General features: G+C 43.1%; 1 pseudogene; it reads right to left on the minus strand.

The window, feature by feature from the left end:
- LOC140516365 (uncharacterized) overlaps window positions 1-16,861 on the minus strand; it is a 78,721-nt pseudogene that overhangs the window by 38,146 nt on the left and 23,714 nt on the right.

The raw sequence follows: 16,861 nt of genomic DNA on the forward strand, positions 1-16,861 counted from the left end.
CATTTAATTATCTTTGCTCATGCTATGTCCACAAAGAAGAATGGAAATTCTTTGAGGATTTAATTTTAAAGTTTAATTTAATTAAATGATTTTAATTAAATTAAATTAAGTTTAATGTTTAATTTTTGACTTTGTATGCATAGTGTCCAGCACAGTATATGCCACATAGTTGGCATGTGAAGTTAAGTGACTTGCTTATCCTGTGACTAATAAATAAGTGGGGAATCCCCCCAAAAAAGGGAGACCTCCCAAAACCAATGTTCTTACACAATTATTTACATATTCAAACATAATGTGGTTTTGGACAGAGAACGCTCTGTCTGGTTCTTGGCAAACTCTAGTCCTAACTGGAGGGGGGATGGGGACTGCTTTCAGTCATGCAAGACTGTCTCACGGGAGGGAGAAGTTGCAATGTAGTTGACAAAGAGTCTCCTAAATTGACTGGTGAGCCAGAAAAGCTGATGACTCAGTGGACCTTTTAAAAGAACTGGCAATTTCTTGCTGGTGCTCTCTTGGCTGTGATGCTCCACTTGACAAGATATGACTCCTGTGAAGGGTAGAAAAAGAATCATCCCTCTACCTCAATATCACAGAAACCCTTTCTCTGCTCTAGTTGGTCTTTGCCCTTTTGTGTTTGTTTAGGCCAGAGTACCCTGAGAGGGTCATGTTCTAAAGACTTGATGAGTTTGGAAGATCCATGAGACCCATCAGTGCTCTGATCAGTGGTTGAAGCTGACTGGCAGTGGCAGGGGCATCCACCAGGGAGGGGGTAGCAGGGACTGAGAACAGTAGAAGTGCTCACACTAGTGAGAGAAGCCAGGGGAAGGAAGAAGGAGCTTGGTATCTGACCAGAGAGTACAGAGGCAAAATGTGAACTGAAAAAATAACACTATTGTATAACTGCAATGTGGTCTGAGGAGACTTTAAATACTAGCTTCTCAGTGGATTGTAACCATAGTTGGAAGTTGGGTTGCTGAATCATGTCAATCCTGCTAATTTTGTTAACGTACGCTATGATTCTTCCATGGATGGCATTGTTTCTATGTAAGAAAAAACTACCTGTTCTTTACATGATTCATATCATATTTATTTCCCCTACTTTTGGAGAACCCTTTGGACTTTTTGGACTGGTGCAGCTAAGTAGCAGTGCAGTAGATAAAGTGCCAGACTTGGAGTGAGGAAGACTCATCTTCTGGTCTCAGACCCTTACTAGCCGTGTGACCCTGGGCAGATCACTTCATCTGGCTTGCCTCAGTTTCCTTATCTGTAAAAAGGAGTTAGAGATGGAAATGGCAAACCACTCCAGTATCTTTGCCAAGAAAACTCAGTCACAAAGAGTCGGACGTGACTGGAAAACAACTAAACAACAACGACGATTTGAACTTTCAAGCCCAAAGTATTATTATCGTTAGCAACTTTCCAAGGGAGAGAGGGGTGGTTTTATTAGTGAACCAAGAAATATGAGACTAGAAAGCCACATCCCTCTAATCAGAGGAAGTCTCTACGTGTCTCAGCCAAGTCATGTATCAATGATAGACAAAGAACTTTATTATTATTATTCCAGTGGCCATGTCATGATATTTAATCATACTATTAATAGGCCAATGTTTCAAAGATCTGCGATTTCGCTGGTGTGGGCATGCCTGCCATCGTCACAGCTCTCCTACAGTTTAGTAGAACATGGTCTTGGAAAGTTGCTGTGGATGACAAATTCATCATTTTGAAACTCATGTGATGCTGAACCTTTCTACATTCAACCTGACTAGCCCTGGGCTGCAGATTGTCCCATATTTGAAACCTTTCTAGCTTGGCAGGACTCTGTTAGCAGGGCCTGTAAGAGCCAGCATGCAGACTACAGTGGGGGATCCTAGTGGAAAGGCAGCATGATATAGCAGAGAGGCAAGTGAACTTGGAATCAGACAGATCTGGCTTCCAATTATGCTTCAAATGCTTAAAAACTATGTGAGTAAAAAGTCACTTCCCCTCTCTACACCTCAGTTTCCTCTTCTGTAAAATGGGGGAGTAAAGCTCAAAGGTCCCTTCCAATTCTAGATCTATGACCCTACAATATTAGAAGTGACTTCCAACATTCTTAAAATGTCTCCCACCACCTCGCTAAGCTCTGTGTGGCACAACAGAATGAGCACTGAGCTGGGAGCCAAAATACCTGGCCTCTAACCCAGAAGCAGCCTAAACTTGGGCAGCTCTCTTCTGTTCTCATCCCCATCTGTAAAACGAAGGGGCTAGACTGAGTAATCCCAAAAGCCTTTCCACCTCTCACCCACCCTGATTCTATTTTTAGGCCAGGAATTCCCCACCCCATTCCATCCCATCCCACCTTCATGGTTCCAATTGTGGAACTTTTAATGGAAATTGATCTATCTGGCTACCACCACAGAGTGAAGGGGGTGGGGGAAGACTGTGCCTAAACAACCTGCCCCAATTCCCCACCTAGGTGAAAACTGGGAACTTCTGAAGTTAGTCCAGGTCTATGGATTCAGTTCTTTACTACTGTGCTAAGAGACGCAGGAAAGCAACAGCATTTTACCAATAAGGCATTTAAGAGAGACCAAAAGGAGTACTAAGGAAACCAAAGAATGCGGCAGGCTTTTAGAGATGGATTCCTCTGCAGGCACAGAACGGAAGCTTTCAGAACTAGACTGTATAAACTCCTGGGAAATGTAGTTTCAAAGACATAGTATTGTGTTCTTTGGTTCTTCCCCAGCCCTGGGAGAGACTCTTGTAGGAGCAAAGATCAGAGGCACAGAAGGGAATTTAAACTGAGTGCCTCAGCCAGTGGGGGAGGAAGGAGGGACACAGACAGACAGCATCAGGCCTGCCCCCTCAAGATGGTCAGAATGTTCCATAGCTTCACTGTCTGGCTGTTCTGGGCCTGCTGGCTGCTTCAGTGGCTGCCACTGCCACCACTGACATTAACAAGTAGCACTAGCTGCTGAGAGAAGCAACTTATCTCACCCTCCACCACCCAGACCTTTTACATGGTCCATAGCTCATCCTGATCTCACCAGAAGGATTTAAATTTGCTCATCAACTCGAAGTCAGCACAGGAGGGTTTAATGACTAATATCCAACCAAATATCTCCTTTTCAGATGCCTGTGTAAAGGGCTAGGAAGGCCTCATGGTTTCTGTTGGCACACGCAATACAGCTACTCCATCATCTTCCTTGTGCTCCTTTTCCAGTAGTGTACATCTCCCTCAGGAGTCCACAGTGTTATATAATGTACTTTTAATATTTTTCTCATCACAGTTTATAGAGTCCAACCCAACAGTTCTTGACAAATTCCCACCACTGAGTACTGCTTCTACAGCAATTAAGTGTCCAGCAAGGCTGCCCATCCCAACATACAATTATACGATTATACAACAGAGTGTCTGAAATTCACCTTGCCTGGTTTATTCACAAGGCTTATAATGCATAAACGGCTGTTATTCTGGTAGCCTAGGCCCTAAAACCAAAATATAGTCAGTACTACCAAGAAACATCATCCCCCCATCCAAAATAAAGAACACTTTCAATCAATCCCTGTAGCGTTAATATAGGTAATCTTAATAAAAAAAAATCAGTCTTAAAACCAGATAAGCTCTCCCAATATAAGTTATTTGGTTCCATCAACTCTGAATGGTTGCAGACAGGATCAGATTCTGAGTTTTTAGGAAATTTTATTGATGCATATCTTTTTCAACATAACAAGCAGCTCCCAACATCCAGTTAACTCCTTTTACAAAGTACATTCCCAGAGAAGTCATTGGTTGAGGAACAGAAGAGAAGGTTACATCCTTTCACTCTGATTGTGTGATACCAATATAACCATGTTAGTTATCCCTTCTTCCTAAACCATATGCTTCTCTCCGTCCTCTTTATTTTCCACCTTTGAACTGAAGTCACCAAAAGTCAAAGTGTAGTTTCATTTGATTTGGAGAACTTTGCTATGTCTTCATCCTTTAGAGCCAATGCTGGCTCATGAGCATTCCCCATATTAAAAAAAGCACAGGTCTGGGTCCTAGTGGAAGGCAGGGTTCATTCAGCCCTTCACCATCACTAGTCACAAACTTTGTTTCTCTCTTTTATGTTGTGATGAATCACGCCACTATTGGTATTTGTGGACATATGGGTCTTTTCTTGATGTTAGTAACTTCCCTGGGATATTGTCCCAATAGTGGAATCTCTGGGTCACATGATGGGATCTATTTAGTGACTTCTGTGACATAGTTATGAATCGCCGAGGAACTGAAATTTGTAAGTTAATTTACCTCTCAGGTTTTCTTTGCTTGCCAAAGTGGGAACAACTGAAGTCAACTCAGGTCTAGGTATTCATTCAATTACTCACAGACTCAGGCAAGGGAAAGCACTGAACCAGTAAAATATTTACTGGGGAGAGAAAAGAGTAGTAAAACAACAGAAAAAAGATAATCTCAACCATGTTTCCAAACAGAAAAGTAGCTGTGAGTCAAGTAGCAGTGGGAGCAGCAGGGGTGGAGTCATCTCCCGTAGAGTGCAGTTTTAGAAAGAAGATGTACACTCAAGGATCCGATGAGGGTTTTAAATGGTAGAAAAGGGAGGAAATCTCCCAAAGACAAAAACGCTGCCACTTTCTACCATGGGCAGGGGAGAAAATGGTCCCAGAATGGTGCCAGTGACACCCTCTAATAAAAAAAAATTCAACTAGACAAACTCCAGTAGACAAATCCTTAGTTACAGTGTTGTTTTCAAATCACTCCACTTATGTTCTCTTTCTTCCCAGAGTCCTCTGGGAACTGAATTTCTTGACAGAGATGCATGCCCAGATCTCTTCAGTCTCTGTGAGCTTCGCAGTAGCTTAAGGCTCTTCTGGCTTCCAGTTTGGAGAGGGAAGATGAACAATGTTAACCTAACCCCACTACAGGATGCTGAAGGCAGAAAAAGACTCCACCAAAAAGCTGACATCAGAGGAGCAGGCAGTCTGCATCATGTCCCCACCCCCAGGTTGCTATAGGAGAGACTGAGGAACTTTCCCATGGGTGAGATCTGGGACTCCTTCTCTCTTGATTATACTAAGTTACTTTGCTCCCAATGGAGGAGCTCCTTCACTCTCTGTTGCCCAATATACATCTCCCTATGTATACTTTCTTTGATTTCTGTTTCGTTATTGACTTGGATAAATGAGTTTCTTTACTTAAAATAAGTATGCCTCCAACAGAAAGAAGGCCTTTTGCAACTGGAATGAAGTTGATGCCGTCTTGATCGGGACTTCGGATGGCCTCAGTGTTTTGCCGCTGGAATACTTCTCTTGCTGGCATCTGCTGTTTGCTCTTAGTCACTCACCAGGCCATTTTGGATTTCTGATGATGCTCATGGCTTGGCTTGCTCCCAGTGACAGGGTCTCCATGTTGCCCAAGCTCAGCTGTCCCTCCTCGTAGCACAAACACTGCAGGCATCTCTACCATTTTTCCTTTGTTCCTGTGACTGACCTTCAGTTCCCTAAAAGGGAAAAATACACCAGAAAACAAACAAAAGTAAAAACATGTTCCATGGGCACACAGGACCTCATGGGAAAATAGAGTCTTTATTTTCTTCCATGAGCATTTTCACTTTGAACCTCTTGCATACTTATTCCATTTTTTAAAGAATGTAGAACTTCTCAGTATTGATGCCAAGACTACCACAATATGGACCCCAGACAGAGAAAGGCAACAAGGTAAAATCAGAGATGATAGCAGAGGGCTGACAGGCCAAGAACCCGGGCCAAGGGCATGGACCCTAAAGAGGGGGCAGGCAGAAATCAGGAGGTCCAACAGATGAGCTATGCGCCAGTTGGCTCCAGTTAGGTGTGATGTGGAGTGAGTGGAGTGGTGGGGGCTATAGGAGGGAGAAGGCAAAGTCTTTCCTAGAAAATCTTTCTGGCTTGTGCCCCAACCCGGAAAAGTCCTGGGAATGTATTGACTCATTTTGCTCCCTGCCCAAAGAGGTCTTTGTACCCCTGTAAGCACTCAGGCTGACAAGTAATGTAGGATAACAGTTTAACAAGAATATAGGCTGTTTTATTTAATTATTATATTTTTAAAATGCAGAATGGGCCCCTATGCAAGCCCCTTTAATTTTCAAGACAACTCCCCTCCTCTTTATGGAGGGTGATAAGCAACCAGCCCTTTCTGACATTCTTTACCTTCCCTTGAGATCTTTTATTCATAGTACCCATTATTCATAGCACCAGTAAAGGAATAAATGAAATCTGAAGTCAAGTCATCAAGCATTTATTAAGTGCTTACTATGTACTGGGCATTGTGCTCGGTATAAAAATACAAATAGATTACATTCCAATGTAGGATGACAGCACATAAAAGGAAGGTGAAGGCATCCAGCACAGGGACATTATGGGAAAAGTTGGCACAGTGAGAAACAAAGGCATGGCTATCCTGGGCATCCTCCTCAAAATGAAGATTCTGGGAGGAACCAGTCAACTGGAGGAAGAGCCACGGGAGCAGGAGATACTTTCAGTGGCAAAAATCCAGGGTGAAAAGGCTTCTGGGATATTTTAGAGAAAGCCCAGAAGAGTCAGAAATGCAGTCTAGGGAGGAAAATCAGGTGAGGAGCCTGGGTAAAAGACATATGGCCCTAGCAATGAGGAAACCTCATTACACTGACTAGGAAGCCAATTCTAGGACTTAGCTGGAAGGTCCTGATGCATTAGGGAAGGAACCTTGGGGATCAGTTATCTAGTCTAATACTGCCCCTCCCATTTCACACTTGAGGATGCTAAAGGCCCCAAGGTGATACAAAGCTACTGTTCTTTCCTGTATGCTCAGCTAGGGGTATAGGGTGTATTCAAGGAGGACTAGTACCTTTGGTGTGATGGCTGCCAAGCCCTTTTTGGGGCTCTTTCTACCTTTGGTGTTCACCTGTTCCACCCAACTTTCACCTGTGGCTCCAAGAAGATGCAGCATGCACAGTGGCCACACCCTGGTAAACCGTTTCAGCAGATGGGTCAAATCAGGTTGAGGGTAACCAAGGAGGTCTCAAATCCACTGGAGAGTTAGGGGGGTGTCTACCCCAAGCATGTGAAGACTTCCTCTGGTGGAATGGGCGGATGAGAACAATTTGTTCCAATGGCCATGAAGACAGATGAAGCAGAAGATGTGGAGCACTTAGAGCTTGGTTAGACACTGAAGATGCCAAGGTCATCCACTGCATCCTGAGCCATCACTAGCCGTCTTGACTCTGTTCTGCCACTGGACTATGATGACTGGAGGAGAGAGTAAGGCTGACAACTTTGTGCAAATCTGCCTCACTTAAATCCAATTTATGTACAAATCAAAAGACACTCAGCTGACCCTGGGCCTAGACCTGTCCAGGAAAGCCTAGGACTTCTGTTTCATAGAGCATATCCTACATTGGCATGAATAGAGCAGCTGACAAGAATGCCCATATACTCTTGATTTGACAGCTACTACAGAGAATCTGTGTATGGCTACAGGGCCAGCCTCGGAGTCCAGAAGACTGGGGGTCAAATCTGGCCTCTGACAGCTGCCCCAGACTATATGCTGCAGAGAAGTTGATTCTTGCTGATGGGGAGATGGGAAGAGAATGTCCATGGTAGGTGTTCCTACATATACAGAGAACAGGGCCAGTATTCCATGAAATCAAATGTTCATACCATACTCCTCTGATTAAAGAATGAATTTCTTAGGAGCCATGACAGAAAATGGAGAAATACATGGATCAGATCAGTAATTAAAATCTAGTATGTGGTCAAATAATTAAGATGACTTCCATTCTTTCATTCTTCCCTTCAATTTTTCTTGCAAATCTAATATATAGCTAATAAAAAGATGACTGATACATAGTCCCTGCCCTTAAGGAGTTTTCAATCTGGTAGGGAGGTTTCAGTTCCATTTGATTCACATTCTAAAAGTGCCTACTATGTAAAAAAGCACTGAAATAGAAAGCAGGAAAACAATGACAAAACGAAAATAGCCTCTGCCCTCAAGGCACTTATAGTCTACTGGGGAATACAACATGTACATTGCTAAGGAAACATGAGATCCCCTGGGGAAGGGAAAGTACTAATTACTGGAGGGAGAGGGGAAGAGTGGATTGACAAATAGGATGTGTTGAGCAGAGCCTTGAAGCAAGCCAGAGATTCTAAGAAGCAAAAATCAAACCCATATAAATAACTACAGGGTAAGGCATCTGTGCTAAGCAGCCAAACTGCCATGAGAATCCAGAAGGAGAGACCACACTCAGCTTTGGGGCAAGAGAGAGTGGGGCAGAAATCAGGGAGAAGGTGGTATCTGAGCTAGACCTTGAAGACTGAGGAGGATTTGGACAGGTGTGATGGAAGGGGAGAGGGCATTCTAGGGAGAGGGAATCTTCAAATTGAATCGATTCTTCTTTAGAGCATTTTAAAGAACTGGAAATACAGTCTGATAAGTAAAGTAACATGATATACTTCAGTTAAACTGATGTGGGTCCTCCCCCCAACCATGGAGCCCACAACTCATCAATGCTTTCTCATCCTGTGTGATTCTTATCCCTGCCCTCTCATAAATCCTCAATAGAGGATCCATCCAACATCCAGGGGGCCTTGCTTAACGTCTTTTAATATTCTGATGGTACCAGTGCAATACTAGAGCTGTCCATCTGTTATCATGATAGCAATGAGAAATATCTCATGAGACCCATTTAGTTGGGTCTTTAAAGATAAACTCAGTATGGATGAAAATGCCATAAGCAGAGAGAGAGATAATATTAAAAATGGCAGATGTTTCAGTGCCTTTTAGACAATCATCTTTGATCTGGCAATGATTCTAGAACCAACCTCCTAAAAATTTCACCTTATTACATTTGTTCACAATTTTCTATGATTCATACTCTACTTTTTCTTTCAAAGTGACAATGAATGACAGTTTCACCTCATTCATTCTCCTTGCCCAAAAACATCACCAAAATTACCCTTCACATTTTCTCCATTAAAAAAAAGCTTTAAAAACATCCCCAAAGCTTCCCCCTTCACATAGCTTCTTTTGCATAATTGTTTAGAGGAGCTCAAACATGGGGATGGAGAGGGCCGCTCCAAGTATTTTCACCTCTATTTGCCCGCTTTGTTTTTATCCTCTAATTAAAAATGACACATGGTGGGGTTGGACTGAAATCGTATTTAATTAAAATGGCCACGAGATGGTCTGGATTGGAATGAACATGCCAGAGGGGGCATGGGACGTGGAGTCAGAAATCTGCTTTTCCAGTCCCAAGTCTGCCATTTCCCAGCTGTGTGACCTTGGGTGAAGTAGGATTTTCTCGAGCCTTGGTTTTTTCATCTCTAAAATGGGAATAGTGCGGAGGCTACTAGTAGTTCAATGGTAGAGCTCTGGACCTAGAGTCGGGAAAACCTGAGTTCAACCCCAACCTCTGACATTTGTTACCTGTGTGACCCTGGGCAAATCACCTGATATCTGTCTACATCGGTTTTCTTATCTGTAAAATAATAATAATGCTACCTCCCAGAGTTGTTGTGAGGATCGAATGAGATAATATTTGGAAAGCATTTCACAAAACATAAAGCACTAGATGCTAGTTGCTCATTACTGTTGTTGTTAATGTAAAGTAGATATGTGGCGATGGTATAGCTTGGCACCCGGGAGAGCTGGCTTCGAATCCTGCCTCTGCATCTTCCTAGCTGTGCGACTTCAGACGTGTCTCAGGTAATTCCCTATGACTGACTGACCATCCCAGATTGTGATCTGCTCTGGTGAGAGACTAAGATCCTGGAGATAAAGGGTTTGGCATCAATAAAGTGGTATGTGAAGGTAAGTCTTTATTGGTCAAGGGAAAGCAGACTTATAACAGGTCTTGGCCTACTTTGTCTGATTCGTCAATGCCACTGAAGAGACACCCTTGAATATAATAATGTCAGGATGATGGAAGGTTTGAATTGTACATACCTAAGGTCTTTTTCTTTTTTCTTGCAATTATCAGTAACCTTTAAGAAGCAGTGGACAAAAAAAGTGGACAAAATACCAGGAGTCAAGAGACTGAACTCAGCTCTGCTGCTAAAAGGCTATGTGACCTTAGGCAAGTCATCTCCCTTTATTAAGTGGAAAAATTATTTGTTCACTATGCAAATGCAGACATTTTAACATACTAAGATGTTAAAGACATAAACCCCCCCCCCATTCTATTTGCATTTATTATAGTAGATTCAAGGGAAAAAGCTGCTTTTCCCCAAAAATACCTAGATCATTTGAGAAAAGATTAAATACAATATTTTGCAAAGTCAGGAAGTAAAAGGCAATTTGGACATGGGAAGACTTTAACATCCATGGCTCTCACAGAGATTAAAGGGCAGAGATGAGATCTACAGTTTGCAACCCAGTTAACTCAGAAGCCAGTTAGAACTTAATTAGGCCCCCACCTGTGCTGGGCACAATTCAGTTCAACCTACATTGATTAAGTCTTCGTGATGGGCAGGGACTTAGGTTTCTGCTGGGGGCGATACAAAGATTAAATGGCTCTTGGTCCCTGACCTGAGGAGCTTACCATCTAAATCCACTTTGAGACAGCATTAGCGGGAGGCATGGCACCCTGGGCTAAGTGCTACCCCAGGGATTCAATAGACCTGGGTGCCAATCCCACTACTACCAGAAGAAAGAAAGCTAAGGAGGGCACAGTCTGTGTGTGTGTGTTTGCCTTCTTAGTATCCCCTAAACACAGTGTCCTGCCCATAGGAGATGCTCAATACTTGTCTGCTAAAGAGAATTCAGTTTATTATATGAAAGACACTTCTCTCTGGGCCTCAGTTTCTCCATCTATAAAAGAGACTAAATGGTCTCTGAAGTCCTTTCCAGTTCTAATACTTTTTGTCTGTGTTAATTAAAAAACTAAACAGGAGAATCATGAATGGAAGCATTTTGAGACTGTGGCTCTTCTCCCTGTATCACTTCACGATGGCTTGGTATGGAGAAAAGAGAAATGAGATTGGTACTTTGGGGTGGGAGGGGCAATGGACAAAAAAGAAACCACCTGAAATCCTTTGAGCAGAGTTTTAATTAACACACTAGAAGGAAAGCTGGGCCTTAGCATATCCATGTTGGGTCCTAGGCAGGAAGTCTACTATGAAGCCTGAGGAGGACAGAAAGGAGACCAAGTGTTTGGAGGTAAAGGAACATAGAGACAAGGGCTAGGCCCACTGTCCAGAAATAATTATACTGTGAGGGGGTTTTGAGAGGCTGGTGGATGGGAAAGGAGAATTAAGCAAAGTAATCAAGGGGAAGAGAAGACCATCCTGAGCGGTAAGGCATCACAGAAAGGGTTAGGCCTGAATGGCATCTTAATGAAGCTAAGGGAACTGGCAGGGTGATTTGTTATTAGCAGACCAGATTCCCTAACAGGGAATTTTGTGAAGCCCACATCGAACATGAGGTAGTTAGGGCAGAAGACCTCACAAGCTCAAAACCAAGTAATGAATGCAAATAACTTTATCCTCCACAGCCGCAAAAGACAGAGAGAAAATCTTAGAAATTACCACCCCAAGGAGAACAAGAATAGTTTGAAGATGACTGAAGTGATAGGGGAGATGAGCATGTTGGACAGAGACGCTGGACAGCTTGTTAGGGAGGCAAATGATTCTATATGCGCAGGGAAAGTGCAGGTCGGCTCCTGTTGGTTGGTTCCTCGATTATCCCGTCACATAGCACAGCAGAGGGGACATAAAGTCTGAAGATCTGAGTTCTGGGCCAGGCTCCATCACTACCTTCTGTGTGACCTTGGGCTGGTCATAGTAATCAGTCACTAAGATTCTGGGGAGGCAAGGACAAAAGTAAAGTCACCTGTAATCAAAGGGGGACTATGAAATATTATGTGTATGTGGAGATAGAAGGTGCACAGAGCAGATGCAAGGGAGCCTTAGACAGAAGAGCCCTGGTAGTTGCTGGGGATATCAGGAGATCGCTCCTGCAGAAGCTGGCTCTCAAGTCTTCAAGGAAAGCTGGGATTCTGAGGTGGTGACCGTGGCAGGCAGGGACAACACTCTACTCTCAGGGACAGAGGAGGCTGCCTGTGCAAAGGTCCAAGTATGGCTAGACTGGAAAATGCTTAAAGAGACCTGGAAAGGGGGAAAGATCTTGGCTGAAAAGAGCCTGAAATGACAGAGGAGTTTATATTTGATGCTGGAGGTGATACAGCATATCACCATCACAGAGGTTGAGTTGGAAGGGACCTTTAAAAGGTGGCTAGTCCAACTCTTTCATTTTACAGATGACCCAGAGAAGGCCATATGACTTATATGCAGGTAATAAGTGGCAAAGCAGTATGTGAAATCAGACCCTCCAATTCTGAATCCAGCTGTCTGTTACTTTGCCCCTTGGAAGGACAGAATTACTTGCCCTATATCCCTTACAGCAGAGGTGACAAATACATTGCTTTCCAGACTGCATTGCCTGAGTGTTCCTGAACCAGATTAAAACTTCTTTGGGGAACATTTAACAAAAAAATACAACAGAGCATAGATAATGTTACTATGTGGTTTTCTAAATCAATACGCACCCACAAAGATCTTTCTGTACAGTTTAGTGGCCCCTATTTCTATCTGAGTTTGGCATCACTGCCTCCTGGCACTTTTGAGGAACCAATAAGTGAATGGATGTAAAGCACCAGGGTGCACTCACTTGCTACATGGTCACATAGATTAGTAGAGCCAGACCCTGGGATATCATGGGCTTTTCAGCTTGGCACCAGAGAGAGCTTGAAGCCAAATTACTGTTGTTCTGCCTGCCTGCCAGATGGTCTCCTCCCTGATTTGGATATCCCTGTTCCCTGTTTAGGATTGTTAGTGCTGAAAAGGATCTTCTAAGTGCATTTCCTTACTTCACAGATGATGAAATGGAGATCCATAGAGGGAAGGGACTAGGCCAAGGGCAAACAATGAAGACTGAGAGCATGGAGAGCCAACAAACCCAAGTGAAAAAGTAGTAAAGATCAGATATTATCAGTTAAATTTTGCTTCCAAATGCTCTGATGGTACAAAAACACGGGATTCTTTTCATGTCAGTTTTACTGCCACCTTTGGGAGACCTAAGGTCAATTCTATTTTACATTTAGCTACACACTGGATGGTAGCACATACCTATGCATTCAGAAGAATATGGAACTTCAACTCTGCCATCAGAAAAGTTAAATTCAATGAACTCATACTTCTTCAAGCAAACAATATCAAATAGTTTGGTAAATGTATACCCTTATGGTCACTCCCTCCTTCCCCAATACACAGTGCCAGGTCTCCATGCCTCCTCATTCTGTGTGATCCTTATCCATGTGCAAGTGATTCTCTGGCCTCTACTGTCTAAAGGCCATGTATGAAAGATGTATGATATCTTAAGGGTTCTCCAGGGCCCTTAGGAGGTTGAAGGGGTCTTTCCTCTCTGCCACTGGTTCAAACCCCTACTGATTAGCCACCCCCCCAGTTTTAAGCACCCAAAAACCCTAGTTCCATTTAGTCATTTAAAGTAGTAAGATTAGCTTTTACAAAGGAATATTTAACTCAAAGGTATAACAAGGACAAATATACATTCTTCCTCAGTACCTAATGAGGATGGGAATCTCCCTTTTACCCCCTCAGTTTATAGGGAAGGAAAGGGATTAGATTCACAACTCAGTTCCTAAATATCATTGGTCCCACCAGGTTCCAAGTCCAAAAGCCCCTCTGAGTTTATGTCTTATGACACTGGATTCTTATAGTTTCCCTACTGGGCCTCTAGTCTGGAATTCTGGCCTCCCAGATCCCCACATTTTGAATTCCTGAGTCCGGGGACTCCACCTCCTGCTCCTGAAGGCAGGACAAACAGACAAAAACCCCAAACCCATTTCTTGAGGTTACAGGACCTAAAGGGGAGAGGGAAATGGTTCTTTCCCAGCCCAGTTTACTGCATGTGCCTGTGTTCTAGGTAAAACAGACCTTCAACTATGTACAGCACCAGAAAGAGAGAGACCGTCTCAGTCTTGTAGTTTGAAAGACAAAGCCAGTTCTGGATACATTGCAAAGGAAAAGAGACTGCTTCTATCCACATGGTAGGGCAACACAAAATGTCTTCTCCCAGAAGTTAGCTTATCCTTGGCACCTCCCACATGAGTGCTCCCACCTTTGGTGATCTCGTCATGTGCCAAAGTCCTACGATACTGGCTTTCTGTTAAGCTCTTCAGAGGAACTACCCAACACACTATAGGTCTTCTTCTTGTTTCTTTTCCCAACATGGGTACCAACGGACATCTTGGAATATGCATCTGTTGTCTTTAATTCTCAATTCATGACCAGTATACCTCTTCTTCCAGTCACATTCAGGATAATGGTTTCTACTTCATTTTCTGTATACAAAGCTTTATTATAAACATCCAACAGCCTCAGTTTCACTATGTACTTTTCTGTTGCCCTTTGGGTTATCTGCAGTTTTAATTCTTCTGACAGCATGAATTTCCATGATTTCCCAGCACCACTGGGAAAATATCAGTGTTAAAGACATGGCCTCTTGTAGAAGTACATAGTTTGGCATGCTGGTAGGTGGCATATAATTTCTCAAATCTGGTGCACCTGAACCTTTCCTTCTCAATTCTAGTTATAGCCAAAACTGAACAAAGGTGTGTGTGTGTCACACGTATCTGGCAGACTGTTCATCCACAACAATATAGACTGTATGTGTCATTCATCTACTTTGTCAGATAGCTGAGTGGTGCAGTGGATAGAGTGTTGGGTCTAGAGCTGGGAAGTTGTTGTTGTTCAGTGTCTGACTCTTTCTAACCCCATGGATCATAATATCCATGGGGTTTTCTTGGCAAAGAATTGGATTAGTTTGCCATTTTCTTCTCTAGCGGATTAAGGCAAATGGACTTAAGTGACTTGCTCGGGGTCTCACAGTTAGTATCTGAGGCTGAATCTGAACCCAGGTCTTCCTGAGTCAGGCACAGTGCATTAGCACAGTGCTTGGGACATAGTAAGCACTATATAAATGTTAGCCAGTAGTAGTAGTAAGTAGCAGTAGTTGTAATTTTCCCATGAAGATGATGTGACTAATCTCTCTCAGGGTGCTGAGGATTTCACTAAAGGAATTACAATACAATAATAATGACGACCAAACAATCAACAAGGAAATAAACATACACTATGATGATGCGGCAGAGACAATGAAGGAGAGAAGGCATAAGAGATAGAGCATTGTGTGTGAGTGACAACAAAAATGCCTGTTTGGATGGACTGTGGAATGTGTGAAGGGAAGTAATGTCTAGTGTGGCTGCAAACAGAGGTTCAGTTCAGGTTGTAGAGAACTGGAAATTCCAAAGCAAGGAGTTTTTATTTGGTCCTGGAGGCTATAGGGAGCCATGGAGTTTATTGAGCAGGGGAGTCACATAGTCAGATCTATCCTTTAGGAAAATCACTTTGGCTGCTGTGTAGAGCATGAATGGGATGTCAGGCATGATGAGGTGATGAGAACCCGAACTTAGTGTGGTGGTCAGGTGTATAGAGAGAAAGCGATGGATGTGAGAGATGAAGGTGTAATCCACAAGATTTGGCAACTGATGGGAGTGAAGGTGAGGAAGAGTGATGAGTTAAGGATGGTCTTGAGGTTTGGAACCTGGGAGAATACAAGGATTGTAGTGGTTCTGACAGAATTTGGGAAGTCTGGAAGAAAGGGGCATTTCAGGGGCAGATAGATAATGAGTCTTGCTTTGACATGTGTTTGAGATGCCTACGGGCCATTTCAACTCAAAATGCCCAGTAGGAGTTGTAGATGCAACAGCAGAGCCCAGGAGGGCTGGGTTGCATATAGAAGTCTCCTGACTCTATGTCCCAAATGCTTTCTTCCAGGAACAAGGATTTAGAGATGGAAGAGGCCAGAAGGTTCATCTCATTCATATAGATGAAGGAACTGAGACCCAAAGTGTGGATCATATTTTCTCTAAAATCTGTACCTTCCTAATGTCCATCCTTGCACACAATGGGCCCGTAAGCATCATTTCTTGAATTGAACGAGCACTGTTTGAAAAGGGAACACCATTTAAAGCCTCTACCTATGTCAGGTCACCATTGCTTCATGAGGCCTGAGCTTCAGGTACACATACCCTTTGTGGCCACTAGGGGGAGAAGTCAAGTAGGCAAATCCTTGAGCAGGGCTCGGCCCATCTTTTGTAGAGTAGATTTGTCACACACACAGCTATGAGGGAACATTTTAAGAGTCCCGTGGGTGGAAAACTCCAGGAAACAAGTACGTATACATGCATGCATGCACACACACACAAACATGCACATGCACAAATATGCACACTTGTGCACATATGCACACACACATACATGCAGAACACATTTCTCATAATAAAGTTGAACATAAATGTTAGTAGACAAACGCAACAGCCGGTCTTGCATTTGGTGACTAAGGGTATCAACACACAGTCTCTTTATACCCGTTTTCATCACGTGTCATTTTAATGGAAACTAGCTAGTACTGCTCAAAGGTATACAAACATGGGGTGATTTCTAGGAGCTTATGTTTATTTTGCTAGAAAAAGCACTCGATAATGCCCTTTATTAATCCTCCCATTCTGCAATCTGGAAACAGCTGGCAGAGTGAATTGTAGCATCAACAGAGATACTTCATCCCAGCCAATAAAACCACTTGGCAATGTGTAGTGGTATTTACCTTGAATCTCCACCTCCCCTCCAACCCTCCTCTTCAGAGGGCTGTTGATTATTTCCAATCGATTATCTTCGATAACCTACCTGATGCAAAGAGTCATCTTTGTCTTAAAAGTTCAGCGAATGGAAAGGAAGATAATTGAGTATAATGAATTCATACAATAACAAGCATCTCAGGTGGACCGAG

This window comes from Notamacropus eugenii, chromosome X (assembly GCF_028372415.1).
Source record: "Notamacropus eugenii isolate mMacEug1 chromosome X, mMacEug1.pri_v2, whole genome shotgun sequence".
Taxonomy (NCBI): Eukaryota; Metazoa; Chordata; class Mammalia; order Diprotodontia; family Macropodidae; genus Notamacropus; species Notamacropus eugenii.